Source organism: Pavona decussata, unplaced genomic scaffold (assembly GCF_977016875.1).
Source record: "Pavona decussata unplaced genomic scaffold, jaPavDecu1.1 SCAFFOLD_164, whole genome shotgun sequence".
NCBI classification, from domain to species: Eukaryota; Metazoa; Cnidaria; class Anthozoa; order Scleractinia; family Agariciidae; genus Pavona; species Pavona decussata.
In genome coordinates, this window is record NW_028145575.1 from 1,153,488 (window position 1) to 1,169,825 (window position 16,338).

Consider the following 16,338-nt stretch of genomic DNA (forward strand, 5'->3'; position numbering starts at 1 on the left):
AACGATTCCATTGAAACAAATACGTTTTTTGACTATTCATAGTGACACTAAAAATAGGTGAAACTGCCCCTTTAAGCTTTGTACGGGAATCGAACGTAAAATTTTGTATTTTTTGAAGGGAAAACTGGAAGGCAGTTGACATTTACTCAACAAAACGACTTTAAAGCCAACGAACACAGCTGATTTGCAAGTACAGTACGTCAACACACTGGCGAGCCGAATTCGCCAAGAAACCAACTTTCGAAGACTGAATCAAAGATTGTTTTGGGTCGATTTACCGGAGAATCCGTGATTGAATACTTGTCTTCCAATAGCTCAATAGATCAGAAACATCTTACGCGAATCTCTTTCTATTCTTAGAGTTTACCAAACGCGAATAGTTACGACATTGTTGCTTGTCTGTCTTCATTCTCTTTCTTTGTGTTTAGTCACTTATGTTAATCCATTTTAATTATGTCAAGTTCTTTACATTAATGATTCTATTACTTCTTTTCCTGTTGGTTAATAATAATAATAATAATAATAATAATAATAATAATAATAATAATAATAATAATAATAATAATAATGTTTATTTCTTATATTAGGCGGTCTAACATAACACGTGATGACGCAACTCGCTTCTAATTGGTTTGCCATCAAGGTATTGTTATTTGCCTATAGAGCGTTTTCATTCACGTGACGGCCGGCTAAATTGGTTTACTGAAACAAAAGAAAGTATTTGCATAAAAGTAGAGTTCAATTCAGAGGTTTAGTTTGGGACACCAACACCACCCGGCTGGTTTGGGCGTAATCAGTAGACCTAACGCTCAGTATACAGAATGAACCCTCTTCTTAAAAATTTTAACTCTTTGTATATCAGCAAAACAAAATATTCGCCACTAGACAACCAAATCGCATATGCTTAACCCGGAAAAATGATTTAAAATCATAATAACAGTTTTAAAGTAGTCCAAATTTATAATTACCTTATACTTCTAGCAACACCAGGTTTACAAAATAACAGGTGCGAACCCAAAGCCCCTGCTACCGTTAATTAAATCACGAGACAATAAAAAGAGCCAAGTTATAATTTTTCCTTTTGAGGGAAACTTCCTTTATTGACAAACTAAGCACTATTTTAATAATCTAGGAACCGTGGACCTTGATGCCTCAAACTCCAGTATGCTGGACAACGCTACAAGCGCCAGGGAGCTAAACAGCGGCCAGTAAGACTGTAACTGAGAAAATGGGAAACAAATAATTTGAGAAGGAAAAGGGACTATCAATGACTAGCATTAAACAACTAAGACTGCTGTATTCAGTAGTAAAGACTGAGGCTGAAAATTCTGTCTGAAAAATGAATTAACTCTGCATGCAGTGTATGTCAAAAGGGCTTAAATCCCACCGAGCGTTCCTGGGCTACAAAACCATGGGGCTAACGTTCAGTGGGAAATTTATGGTAGCACTTTAACAAACACTGCAGCGTTAATTGTCTAGTCCGACAGTTGTGTCAATAGTGCTATAGCTAGCGCCACAATATTCATTCGCTAAAAAGTAAATAAGTGCCCTAGAATTTGAGGGGGTAATAACTCGCTCGGTGGGATATTACCTAAACTTTCTCGCAACATAGCAATTAGAATGCCGGCTTTCATGCGGGGATATTGATCAAAACCCATGTTAAACACGCGCCGGCTGGAAATCATGCTCGAAAGTTGTAAGGTTTACGGTGTCCGAATTCGCGATCCTTCCTATTCATCTAAATGCTGAAAGTCTACAGAACAAGTCAAGAGAAACAGCAATGCTCATTAAGTAGAAAAAAAAGTGCAAAATGTACCTAGACAGCAGGAAAAAGTGTTGGGGTGTTGGCATGAATAAGACGTTTGATTATTTATGTTCTGCTACCTCCGCTATTAAGGGACTGGTCAAAAAGTATAAGGTGGGTTGGCCGGAGCAGAAAGGGGGTTGGTCATCAGTTTTTGAGCCCTTGGTAGGGGGTGGGTCGTTCAATTTTCTGCTATCCATGGGGGTTAGGTCAACCTATTTCGTAACAGGAATAGGCATACATTTATCTGCCAACCTGCAGATAAAAATTTCACCAGAAAAAGAAAGCAGCATTCAAGCTATCTTTGAGAAGTATGCAGTAGATCGAGGCCTGGTATTGGAATACGTGAGTCACCTTGGGCACCTAAACATGATGAAACAGAAGAAAGAGAAAGAAAGGGAGAAAAGCTTGCCTATTCGTGACTTGACCTATGAGGATATGAAGCAGGGAAAACTCCCCTCTGAGGAGTTTTTGTCCTCAATCTGTATATTGAAAGAACAAAACAAGCTTGACTGGCTTACAAGGTCTTACAACAGTTGGAGTGACATTGATAGCGATGTACCGTTAAGCGTACTTCGCCAAACTTAATTCCTCACGGAGCGAGGTCGAAGGTCGGAGGGTCATACACAAAATGTGGTTTCCTTGGGTTATGCAACCAACTAAAAACCTATGTTTAGCACGGGTTGGGTAACGTTATGTTTAGCCTTCATTAAGGAGTGGGTCAGTCAGTTGTGTGCCAGAGGAAGGAGTGGTCCATGTCCCCCTCATCTCCCCCCATGTACCCTATCTGACCTCCCTCCCTCCCCTATACTCTTTGACCACTCCCTAAAAAACTTAAATCTTACAATCTTTCAGGAAATGCTTTAGACCTTCTGCGGCTTTATTTATCTCAAATACAAAACAATTACTCCAGTGCGGACCTTTCCAGTGTCACGTTTGCTTGCTTTCGTTTACAATAGAATTTCCTTTTTCAGAAACGCCACATTTTGGAACCACGCATTATCTAAAGATATTCCCATTAGTTAATCAGGAGGGTAACTTACCATATATCTCCTGGTTGACATTTTGGACGACACTCTCTTTTCACCTGTCATAACAGCAAAAGAACGGATACAAAACAAAACTGAGCCAACATAACATGACGCGAAAATTAAGTGACTCACATTATGTCAATAATGAAGAAAGAATGAGTTTATTACCATTGAAACGTTTAGAAAATCATGTTTTTAACTATTCTGAGGCAATGTCTTGGTTCTCCTCATCACTTCTGCTTTCTGTCTCCACTGCATATCAAGACATATAATGGAAATTGTTTAATGGAAGTTTAATGGAAATTGTGGTCAGTTGTCTCAATAATTCACGTACAAGCATGAACTTCTTGTGGACATCGTGAGAATTTCTTTGTTGTTACTTCTTTGTTGTTACTGTTGTCACATAGACCCGCCGCTGCATCTTTTGTTAATTTTGACGTTATTTTAGATAAGCTCAGTTGTTTTATTTGATTCAAGGACAAGTTAAATAAATTGTGTGTTACTCAGAAACGCGAAATTAAAGTGATTCAAAATAGAAAATTTCCGCAAAGTCCCGAAATTTAAGTGTCGCGAAATATGCGCACTATAAAATCGCGAAATGAGCATGTCGCGAAAATTTCATGTAATAAGGTATGTTATGATAATGTTCCCTAATTTAAGAAAGTCCCAGGTCCTAAGGCTCCCTTCTATACATCCGAAACAGCGGTGTAAATGTGAAAACGACGATCACCAATTTTCAGAGGATTGTATGGCGATTTTCAAGTGTTGTGGTGTGGAAGCAGGAGAGCGAGGTCTCTTTTACTGGAATAATTGTTCCAACTTGTTATAACGCAACACACAATTTGTCAAAACGTCATTGCTTTTGTCTCAACCTATCGTTTTATAACGGCAGGTCTTTTGTGTTATGAGGCGACACGAAACTATTTCAGGTCACTGTGTATGAGTTCATGGTTCATTTGAAATGGGGTGTCTTGCAAAAGCATTTAGTTAACTGTCATAATCTTCCCCGCAGCTCTTCCTAAAAAAAATTGTACGCGTGGGTAAATTTACATACACTTATCTTTAAATTATTTAGGAAATAAACCCCTTCAAGAGGTTGGTATACGGAAGGATCATGCCCAGGGTTGACGAGAGGAGAAGCTTCGAGGGCAACTGTGAAATTTCAAGGCCATAATTTTAAGCCGAGAGCAAGATTTAACAATTATTCCACTCGCGCTTATTGGATATGAGGTGATAGACAACTAGGCGCGTAGCGCTGAGTTGGCTATAATCATCTCATATCCAATAAGCACAGGTGGAATGATTGTTTTATTAAAAACAATCAAGAAATATTCCTATAACTGGCTGATTTCGCGTTGCAAGAACAATTAGAGGACAACTTAATGGTCGCTATTTCTCGGGCATCGTATAATGGATCTTATTATTCAACACATTGTGACACTGCCCAAATATGGTCATTGTGAACTCAATATACGTCGCGCACACATAACAGATATTCTGGGACATACGTAGTTTTCATGCTTTGGGGAGAAAAATGACAGAACGCTTTCAAAAAGTTACGACCTCGGAAGAACACCAAACTGTTAATAACGCTCTTTCATACTAAACACAAAAAAGACAACCAAGTTTGTTGTTAATTATTGCTTACTTTTCTGCTTATGAACTGGCAATTCAGCAAAAACGTTTAATTTTTCTCTAGACTTTTGGATTGTCCCGTATTCTAGGGCTCAGAAATTACAAACAGTACATGTATTTCCTTAGATTGGTTCTCGCAACCGTTAAATAGAGATCTCGACTCGTCTTGGAGAGATGGAGAAAACCACCTGAGAAAATCCGAGCTCGCACTGAAGTGCCTCGAGAAATTTTAGCTTTCTGGTGGCTAGACAAAAAGATAAACGGAGCACAAAGTAATTATTCTCAGAGGCATCAGAGCTGCTTGAAAAACCGTTTAGTTTCATAAAAGATCTAGAGTTCTTGCAAGCATTAAGGCACTAGGTGCGTTTGTCAAAACACTGAGGAAAGATCGTGAAATTGCTTGCGTAGTAAACAAAGAAACACTCACCCGAGAAATCGGTGAAAGTGTCACAATGTGTTTAACAAAAAGATTTCATTTTGCCTTGCGTCTGTACTCTGATAACGCACAGATGATGTCAAAACGGCCTCTTCGGTTAAGTATCAGGCGATATTCCGCGCGTTTTCGCAGGATAAAATTTTGTTTAATATCCAACATTACCTTACCCAAATTCGCAATTAGCCAATCAGAAGCCTAGTCTACTGTCCTGATATCTTTCGATATCAAGTCACGGACCTGATATCGCACGAATATCACCGGATTTTGGACGGAATTTGGGTACGGTTAATACCTAATTGTGCCTTTTTGGTACGCTTCTACAACCCCGTGGCTCGAGCAATCTAACCTGATATGTCGCCGAAACGTACCCTGAAAAAGGTACGATTAGGTATATAAACAGCTCGAATTTTAATCGAATAAAGTAAGAAAATATATGAAAAGGCAACGTTATGCTGAACATTTTGCGATATTATGACACTAACCCTATCGCCTTTGGACCCTGGAAATCCACGCGGTCTAGGAGATTTTGGGTCGCCCTGAAAAAGAAACAGATGTAACTGTTACAACAGACATGATTGGTTTTCCGGCCATGGGATATCAGAAATTATTAAAAACAGGATCATTGTATAATGCAATTCCAGGGATTTGATTGGCTTAGCGACCATGGTATATGAGCCATTATCATGCCCGAGAAATATAGACCATTTGTTTGTCTATTGGTTGGTCTTGCAAAGCGAAATCAACAAGAACTCTAGCAATATTTCTTGATTGTTTTAATAAAACAATTATTCCACTCGCGCTTGTTGGATATAAGGTGATTATAGCTATCTATCTATCATCTGTTATTAATCATTATACAATGAACAGTGTAAAACTCGCGTTTTGATTGGTGTAGCGGAGTTTATGATTAGAGTATAGACGCACGATTGACGTCATCGAGTGGTGTGACCGGCACACGTGATCAGAATCCAGAGTCCAGCCAGAGTGAATGGTCAACAAAGTTTTGCAAATAGTTTTAATGTTTTTTTTTTTCGAAAACATTCGCGCGAATGTGACCAGCTAATCTTGTACCACGTGACGTGTTTTGTCCTGCGAGAACGCGCCGAAATTAATCAGTGGTTATAATCTGTGCTAGCAGTTTGCCTTCGTTTGTATAATTTAATTCATATTACCGTATCTTCCTTGATTTTCTTCAGGTCCACCTCGTCATAATTGTAAGAGGGTCTAGAAGGAAGATTGAGTTTAAATCAACTGAAAGACTCTAAGGAATTTAATTATGTTAAATCCTTCGGGACCTATCTGCCGACATGTTTTTGGTATGAGTAAATCAATCAAACATGACTTCCTAATACTGAAAAGATATATTCGGAACAAGCTAAAAATCAGTTGTTGATGTTTTACTCTTTCGCAGTTTTAACAAGTCAACAATTCTCTTAAATATAATACAAATGAAACAAATATCTGATTTACTTAAAGATTCAAAACATGGCAAATTGTGTCAGCTATTTCAGCAATCACTTTTAAAGCCGCAAAACAGGAAAACACGTTCATCATCGTCATTATCAACGTATAAACTCATGATAAACCTGCGTATGCGTTATGAATAACATTTAAAGTACGCAATGCCAGTCAAGTTAGTCTGTCAAGTCAAAAGATGAAAGCTGCTTTACATATTTGTTGTGTGCTAGTCCAATTTTGAAAAAAAAAAAGCCTTTCTCAAGGAAGGAAGTAAAGTAACATCTGGAGTAACCATACGTCTGTACCGAGATGATCTGACGGATTGTTCCAAAGGGTTGCTCCACAATCATTTCTCATGTAATTGGCAAGTCAATTTGGAAGGAAAACCAATCTTTGAAACCTCCTATCGATGTAGATAAAATTGTGTAGTGTTTTGCCTTTAACTCTCTAAATATTTCTTAAGCGGATTCTTTATTTCTTTAGTTGAATTGTAATTAGTTTAGTTTCTTACTTGGACTCGACAAAAGCAGACGAGAGGCAAAGAACAACGACAATCACAGCAATCACTTGTTTCATCTTAGCCAAGGAATCCTATGGGAAGAAAGTAAATTTTCAAGATGTAAAAAAGTGGAAACTTGTAACCCACAGAATTACTGCAAGTAACATATCCAAAATTTTGCTATACAAACAAACAGTTTAAAGAACCCCTTGCACCTAGCCATGGGCTTAAAAATTACTGGTAGCCTTGGATATTAGTGCATCTCCAAGAAAATTAAGATACATAGAGGATAGATAGGAGAAAGAGCTTAAAAAGTAGCTTTAAAAAGTACTGTTGAAGGAAACGTCAACGTCGGAGATTTCAGTGATATTGACTAAATTTTCGACATTCTGAACGAGCGCATAAGAAAAATCATCATAAATGATTTCCTAAATAAAAACCTAAACAAGGTTCCTTTATAGTTGTTTATAGTTTATACCTAAATGGTGGCTGAAGTCAGTAATTGAAGCCTTGGATATTTTCTCCAGTGGTATCAGGAAGCTGAAGCAAAACGATTTGAAGGAAAAAAGAAAAATCCTTGCCGACTTAAGTCAGAAATTTCGCAACTGGGGCTGTTTTGCAAACGAAATGGTTTCCCTGGCAAATTTTAAGTGATTTGAGAGTGTTTTCAGAGCAGCTGCCCACAGACCATGTAAGGCCATGTATTTTCTCCCTTATGGGTGCTTGGTTTCTTGCAATTTTCAAGTCATTTGGTCTTGTTTAGCTTATTAGGTTAATCAGTTCAACGTACATTACGAAATTCAAAACAATATCCAGTTATTACAGTATTCTCAAAAATTCTTTTCCTTAAGCCCAACAAGCTTACAAAGTGACAACTTCGAAATACGATTTTAAAACAATTTTTTGGTATAACGCTGTGTTGTAATCACCATTGTTTGATGCACATGTTATTACGATTAATCGTCTCTTCGTGAACAATTTATAATGGGAGCAAAAGTAGTTTTCTAAATGTTTTTTTCCTGGTTCAGGCAGGGCCGTATCTAGGATTTTTTGTGTGTGGGGGCAAACTCCGCACACCCCTCACAGGGGTCTCCCGTATACAGACAGTTTCTAGTTGGACATTTTTTTTTCGCCCCTACAAAAATGGTCATGATTTATTATGGCATGGCCTTGTTTAGCTTGAACCAAACATTGCCTCTCATTCAATGGTAAATTTAAAACATGTATAGTCGAAACACTGCTGTAAAACAAAAGGAGGAAATCACCGAGCTCCTACAATTCACTATAACAGGCCTTGATTTAACTACAATTCAAGCCTCTTATTACTGTGACACGAGAGAACCAAAAAAACAAATAGCCGTGCTAAGAAACTCAACACCCTCTGACAAAACTCCGGACCTGGCATTACAACAACTACAGAATGAAGTAAAATCATTATTTTCCTAAGAAAACGTCTACTGGCTTTTGCCTCGCAAGTTTTTCTAAAATAATTTTTTGGAATTCACATTGAGGGAAGATTTTTTCAGTCAATAAGTCGATTTTCTTGTGATTTCAGACCAATATCGCTATAAGAAATAGCTCAGCAATCTCAAACACTATGTTAGAAAAAAAAAAAAAAGAGTTTTCCTGGCGGGGGCAGCTGCCCCCTCTGCCCCCGCGCTATGTACGGCCCTGTCAGGGTCTCGGCTATGACATTAACAACTGACTTCTTATAAAGTTCAAGCAATAAGAATTCATCCCTTTCAAATAGCATATGGCTTTAAGTTTGATTTCCAAATGATATATTGTACTTGGTTATTCTACAGACAAAGAATGGAATATTCCAGTTGTTTATAATTAATAAAGGAATATATATTTTCAGATATTAAGGCTGTTCCACTCTCCAACAGACTCCACCCAGATTCAGTATGATAACTTGACATAAGATAGAAAGAGATCGTGTATTTGAAACTACAGCACTCACCTACTCTTCTTCCTTCCTTTTCAAAACAAAACTGATGAAACGCTCAGCCTAATCAATATCCTTTGTTACTGGCTAATGTAAGCAATTCAGCCTCGCGGAGATGGAAAGATAATGAATATGTTTTGAAATTAAGTTACACCTTGCAGTTGGCGTTAGCAACCAATAAAGCCGACGTTTTCTAAAATTCTCATGGATAGAAGTGACGCATTCAGTGAACTGATCCTGCTTTAAATTCAAAGGGAAAAAATTAAAAGAAACTCTCTTAACTGACCATATCCTAGTGCTCGTGTCAGCTTTAATTTATACACAGCTAGTTTCTCTTCTACGTGCCTTAACTAAATGTGAAATCGCATTAAGTAAACGTACTCGAGTTAGCCTTGCTCCACACAAAATGGCATAATTCCAGTGTTTTAATAGTTCTCGTTGTTACCAATGGAACAACTATGTGACAAAGCTGACGACGTTTAGTGATATCACCAGTCAACTAAGGCCATTCTCTGTTCTCATGGCCTTGATGAATGTCAAATAACTCGGTGATGAACGCTCTTCTAAAGAGAAGGCCTATTCATCCTTTATTTTATTTAAAATATTGGAAGGCGAAGTATGGATGGCTTAAATTTGAATATGTCTTAAATTTATCTGGAATCAAATCACGCACATCGATGAATTGAAAATAGAATCCAGTAATTCCACTGCTTATTTTGCTTAAGCACTGAAACAAGCATACAAAGAAACGTACAATTGCGAGACACGTCGGTTTTATATAAACACCATCCGATGCACATACCATCGTTTCTTCATAGTCAATTTTTCATGGGATGAGACGTAATTTTCCAAATGTTTGGCTCGTTTTGGGTCTCGTTCATGATATGAACAAAACGTGTTATCAACTCGTCTGTATATTGCTTAAGCCTTCACCATTTTCGGAAATTATGGTCAGTTTAAGTTTGGCCCCTAACGTTTATGACACGGTTTGTTCTCGAGACAAAGGTTTAAATACTTTAGTCATCAGTTGAAGAGAATACGACTTTTCACATATTACAGATATTAGCGCCCTTGAATTCTTCAGCAGACACAGTAAAATTATCAGTTACCACAGGAATACAAATTTATTAGAAAAGAGGTTTGGAAAGATGACTGAGTCGGTGATACAGGCGCTCTGTTACGGCGGTTACCAATTCAACCCTTGTTATAATCGCAACGCAAAGTAAACAATATTCTGTCGATGGGTAGTTAAAGCGTGGTTTATTCCCCCGTGATTTTAAAATAAAACTGTAGCGCCAAATAAATCCTTTTATTGACCCCAATCTGGAATAACAACTGATACATACAATGATTACCAGAAATCCCTCGTAACTGAGAGGTTTTTGCAGTTGCTAACTTTAAAATTGCTCTTAAACTATCGAGTGTCATGGAAAATTTGTAGGAATGTAAATTACCTACAAAAAATTTCGGACGTTTTATTTCAGACACTTTTTCCCTCATTTCGGACAATTTTCGGACAAAAATTTTGGACACTGCGCTGAAACATGCTTAAAGTAAATTTACGACTAAAATACATGAATTAGACTGAAATAAAATCTGTGAAAATGATAGTTTTACTTTACCTTTAAGGTTTTACAGCCGGATACACCAACGAGAAAATAACACAAACTCAATCAAGCTTATGCCTCAAGCAGAATTCTAGCCATGTCATTTATATTGGCTTTGAACATGTGATGCCGTCGCCCAGAAAGTGCTTTTTAAAGTTTTATACTATACTGTAAAAATTTCGGGCGCTTAAAAACTTCGGAGGATTTTATTTTTGGACACTATTTTTGTCCGAAATTAAAATGGTCCGAAATTTTTTGCAAGTAACGTATTCGCAAATTTACTTAAAAAGAAAAATCTAACAAACTGTTCCCCTTATTCTTATTCCGAAATACGGTCAATCAAACGCAACCTTTAGTTGAATGGTTCTGAAATCTATCAGGAACGACATAAGGTTAATTCATCGGACATTACTGAATTCAAAACATTTCCAGTAATTACAATGTTCTCAAAAATTATTTTCCTTAAGAACAATCAAGTTTACAAAGTGACAAGTTCAAAACTCGGTTTTAAAACATTTTTTGGTACAACGCTGTGTTGTAATCACCATTGTTCTTTACACATGTTATTATCATTCATTGTTTCTTCGTGAACAATTTATAATGGAAGCAAAATAGTATTCCAAATGTTTGTCTGGTTTAGGGTCTCGGCTATGACATTAACAACTGACTTCTTATAAACTTCAAGCATTAAGAATTCATCCCTTTCAAATAGTATGGTTTAAGTTTGCCTTCCAAATGATAAATTGGACTTGGTTTTTCTACAGACAAAGAATGGAATATTCCAGTTGTTCATAATTAAAGGATTATACATCCACTCTCCAACAGACTCCACCCAGATTCAGTATGATAACTTGACATAAGATAGAAAGAGATCGTGTATTTGAAACTACAGCACTCACCTACTCTTCTTCCTTCCTTTTCAAAACAAAACTGATGAAACGCTCAGCCTAATCAATATCCTTTGTTACTGGCTAATGTAAGCAATTCAGCCTCGCGGAGATGGAAAGATAATGAATATGTTTTGAAATTAAGTTACACCTTGCAGTTGGCGTTAGCAACCAATAAAGCCGACGTTTTCTAAAATTCTCATGGATATAAGTGACGCATTGTAACTGATCCTACTTTAAATACAAAAGGAAAAAAATTCAAAGAAACTCTCTTAACTGACCATATCCTAGTGCTCGTGACAGCTTTAATTTATACACGGCTAGTTTCTCTTCTACGTGCCTTAACTAAATGTGAAATCGCATTAAGTAAACGTACTCGAGTTAGCCTTGCTCCGACACAAAATGGCATAATTCCAGTGTTTTAATAGTTCTCGTTGTTACCAGTGGAACAACTATGTGACGAAGCTGACGACGTTTAGTGATATCACCAGTCACCTAAGGCCATTCTCTATTCTTATGGCCTTGATGAATGTCAAATAACTCGGTGATGAAGACGCTCTTCTAAAGAGAAGGCCTATTCATCCTTTATTTTATTTAAAATATTGGACGGCGAAGTTAATGCTTTTATGGGCGGCTTAACTTTGAATATGTCTTAAATTTATCTGGAATCAAATCACGCACATCAATGAATTGAAAATAGAATCCAGTAATTCCACTGTTTCAGAGCTTATTTTGCTTAAGCACTGAAACAAGCATACAAAGGAACGTACAAATGCGAGACACGTCAGTTTGATATAACTTGTGGTCAACACCATTCGATGCACATACCATCGTTTCTTCATACTCAATTTTTCATGAGATGGAACGTAATTTTCCAAATGTTTGGCACGTTTTAGGTCTCGTTCATAATATGAACAGAACGTGTTATTAACTCGTCTGTATATTGTTTAAGCCTTCACCTTTTTCGGATATTATGGTCAGTTTAAGTTCTGTCCCCAACCTTTATGACACGTTTTGTTCTCGAGACAAAGGTTTCAATACTTTAGGTATAAGTTGAAGAGAATACGACATTTCACATATTACAGATATTAGTTCTCTTGAATTCTCAGCAGACCCGGTCCATATTTAATGGATTGTTTTAACTAGTCAACATAAAATACAAAGAGTCCCCCGCATGTTTAAAACTACAGCACTAACCTACTTATTTCGATCCTTCCTTTTGAAAACAGAACTGACGAACTGCCAGGAATAGCCAAAAGCTTTATTACTGACTATTAACGGGATAAAATTATCTTTGCATAACTGACAGTCACGAATTTGCTTTTGCAATTTTATTATACATTCCAGTTGATATAAGAAACTTTTTTCGCACATTTTCTTCAAAGACGCTGAGCGTAAATTAGGGCCATTTTTCAATTTGTTTGTTTGTTTTGGCGATGAAAAGTTATCTTCCGTTTGCTATAGTCGTCGCTGTGAGAGTTATACCCCCAGAAAGTTCTTTTTCTCCGATCGCGGAAGGAATCGTGGTATCTTTAGTTTACTTGAATTCTTCAATAAATCCAGTGATTTATTTTTTGTGGATAAGAGAGGTGAGGAAGGCAGTAAAAGCTGAACGATGAGGCGGTTTTGCTTCTTTTACTTTAAAAAGCCTCTCGAATTCTTCTTGTATGATTTTGCTCAAAAAGGTCCATTAACTGCTGCCTGTTGTTGAATCGTTTAAGTACTCTACAACAATATGGCATTCTTCCAAACATTGGTTGTTTTCTTTCAAGACGAGAAGATGGAAAAGTGAACAGGGGTCTGAACCCGCTATCAGGCCACTCTAACCCTCACCCTCCGGACCCATGATAAACGGCGATCCCCATTCAATGGAACAGTGCATGTAAATGAATTGAATTCAATCCACCGTACCGAAAAAGATGGCAACTGGTACATTTATCCATAATTCTTAGCGTACAAAAACCCTTCAAACATGCATAAAAACGCACAGAAAAGTTCTTAACTACAACAACAACAAGCTTTATTTGCATGACTATAACAAATACAGTATTGCAAAAGCTATTCATAGCTAATTATTGATTCGTTAACTAATTCTTAAGATAACTTAAAATAAAATAAAATAAAATAAAGTAACTGAAGTCTTTGCTTATTTTAAACTTTTCATACAGTAGAAGTAATCATTCCGGAGAGAAGTTTATCTCTCAATTCGAAGCACGAGGAAACAAATGAAAGTAATTGAGTGTTTATAAAATAGTCTGTTGAGTTCATTATATGCAATAGTAAAGTTTCTTTTACTAATAGTCGTGTAAATGGAAGGCTAGGTTCTATTTTAGAAAAGAACATATCTCTTAAAGAAGAGTAACTTGGGCAATCTAATAAAAAATGAATTTCGTCTTCAATGGTTTTACGGTTGCAAACATTACACACCCTTTCATTACGGGGTATGTTGTCGTATCTTCCTGTTTCAATCAAAAGCTTGTGGCTGCTTATTCTTAGTTTCACTAATGCTTTCCTAGAAGCGTTTTTCCTTGTGAGGTCTAGGTCAGCAGAGGGGCCAAAAGTTTTTTTGATTGTGTAATAAAAGCTGAGTTTTTGTGAGTGTTGAAGGGTTTGGTGCCAATATATTTCTTTTTCATAAGATCTACTGATATACTGTTTGATGTTATTCTCATTCAATGTGTTATAATTAAAGTTGGGGAAATTATAGTATTCACTCATCTTCATGAGACTGGAGTAAAAGCTAGTTTGACCGCTATAATGAAGGTCAACAGATATTCTTAGGGATTGTTTTGCTATAGAATGTTCATCCTTTCCTTGGAGGTAGTGTACGTAGTTAAGTATCTTTTTATTTATGTCAACGATTAGAGGAAATCTGCCAAGTTCAGCTCTACATGCAACGTTGGATGACTTATTATGTACTTCTAAATAGCGTTTACAGAAATGTAAATTTGTTTTTTCAATTCTGGAGCCTTCCCACGACTTAAAATCTGATTTAACAAAGGCACCCCACACTTCACTATAGTAGGTTAGAATTGGCTGAATCATTGTGTCAAAAATTTTACATGCAAGTGAAGGTTTCAGTGTACTAAAATCAGTGTGTCGTCTTAGACTAAAGAAAGCATGAAGAGCTTTTTGTCGAAGATGTTCAAGCGAAAGTGGGAAATTTCCGGAAGACGAAATACGAGTTCCTAAGTAAGTGTAGTCTTGTACTATATCTATTAATTCATCGCCTATGTGAAAGGTATAATCGCATTTTTTTGTGCTTTTTTGAAAAATCATTATCTTGGTTTACTTAGGGTTTATATTTAGCATCCATGAGTTGCAAAATGATGATAAACTGTTAAGGCAATTTTGTAATCCCAATTTTGATCGTGACAATATAATTAAGTCATCTGCATAAAATAATGAGCTGAGTTTGGTGCCATTTGGTAGTATAAACGGGTCAGACAAAATATTGTTGAACGAAAAGGCTAAATCATTAACATATAGATTAAAGAGCAGAGGACTTAAAATGCAGCCTTGACGCACACCTCTACCGTATTGAAAAGATCGCGTTTGACTATTTCCAATTCTAACAGAACACGTAGAATTCGAGTATAAACTTTTGATAATTTTATAAAAGCTTCCTCCGACATTGATTTGTAACAACTTGTACATAAGCCCATCGTGCCAGACAGAATCAAACGCTTTTCTAAAGTCCACAAAACATGCGTATATTTTTGTTTGGTGAGATTTGACATATTTATCTACTAGTGTTCGTAGTGTAAAGACATGGTCCGCTGTTCGATTTTTTGCTAAAAAACCAATTTGAGATTTATGAAGAATGTTATGCGAAGAATGTTATGCAGAAAAGTTCTTAAAACTCCAAACCATGCATACACATTGTTGTTAGTACAGGGAAGAATTTAGTAAAAGATATGGCTTTTTACGTGCCTATTGGCTGTGCTAGGTTCGCAAAGTATTGTCGTAAAATGTGCAGCCGCCATCTTTTTTCCGTACAGAGGATTCAATCGTTCGTTCTGACGCTTGGTGTGCCTTTTCCCCGGCAGTTCATCTTTGTTCAGTTTGCTCCGTTTCCAGAGCAATTTATGAGCGTTTAAAATGATAACAGCAATTAAATCAAATAAAATTTACAGATAAATTAAAACATTACGAAGGAATCTCTTATAATACTTATAGCTGCGATCCTGCTTAGAAAGACTGCTTCTTTCCCCTCTCAAACAAACGCATCCTTTTTTCCTTCTGTCCTTTTCTTTTCCTCTCTCGCTTTCTTTAACACTTTTTTTAGCCTTGTGAGTGGCTTTTCTTCACCTCAAAAACGTTTCCACCTGAATGTCAGGGAATGTGAGGCTTTTTAACGAGAAGTACCAGAAGAAGGAAAAGGTCATTTTATTCAAATTTTGAGAGGAAAATTTGAAGGCGAATCGCGGATATCCATGGCCTTATTCCCGCTCACCCGGAGCGATGAAGATAACTGGGTGATGGACCAACTCATTCGACCTTGCACATAAAGGTATGCTTTATAGGTTGGTCACCAAAAAACGCCATCGGACGGTAAAGGTCATGACGTCGCATCTGCCACCCAGGGCCAGTCCAGTTTTGGCCCGTGTAGGATCGGAAGCAATGGGTTTTAATTAATCCTGTCCATTGATTTACCACAATTAGGTCACACGGACAAAAGGTATCGATTGGTGAGAAACTGACCAATGTTCATAATATCCTGACTTTTTTAAAAGCAAATTCTAGATTACATACAAATCCATTTATATTAATCTTTTCAGGTTAATTCGCGTTAAATGGGTTTTCTCGAAGCGAATTCCAAATATTTATCATCTGATCTTCAGGCAACTAAATAACACTCACGAACGATGTATGTTACGGTAAATTTGCGACCTCAAATCCAATTTTCTTCATCCAACGACGCCTTCCGTCCTTTCACAAACCATTTTCACTGAAGCTGTTGCTAAAAGTGCTTGTCTTCCAAATACTCCGTGCTAAAATTGCAATGGTTGTCTTTGCAGATTCATGAATGA

General features: G+C 36.9%; 1 long non-coding RNA gene across 2 annotated transcripts; it reads right to left on the reverse strand.

Moving 5' to 3' along the window:
* Positions 1–1,066: 1,066 nt before the first annotated feature.
* Positions 1,067–9,029, reverse strand: LOC146464403 (uncharacterized). 2 transcript variants are annotated; one of them, XR_014868500.1, is made up of 6 exons: positions 8,831–9,029; positions 6,876–6,955; positions 6,079–6,130; positions 5,389–5,442; positions 2,848–2,891; positions 1,067–1,220 (listed from the first exon to the last, which is right to left on the reverse strand). It is a non-coding gene; the product is annotated as an uncharacterized LOC146464403 (long non-coding RNA). The 2 variants fall into 2 exon arrangements; XR_014868499.1 differs by having other exon boundaries at positions 8,827–9,028.
* Positions 9,030–16,338: the final 7,309 nt, after the last annotated feature.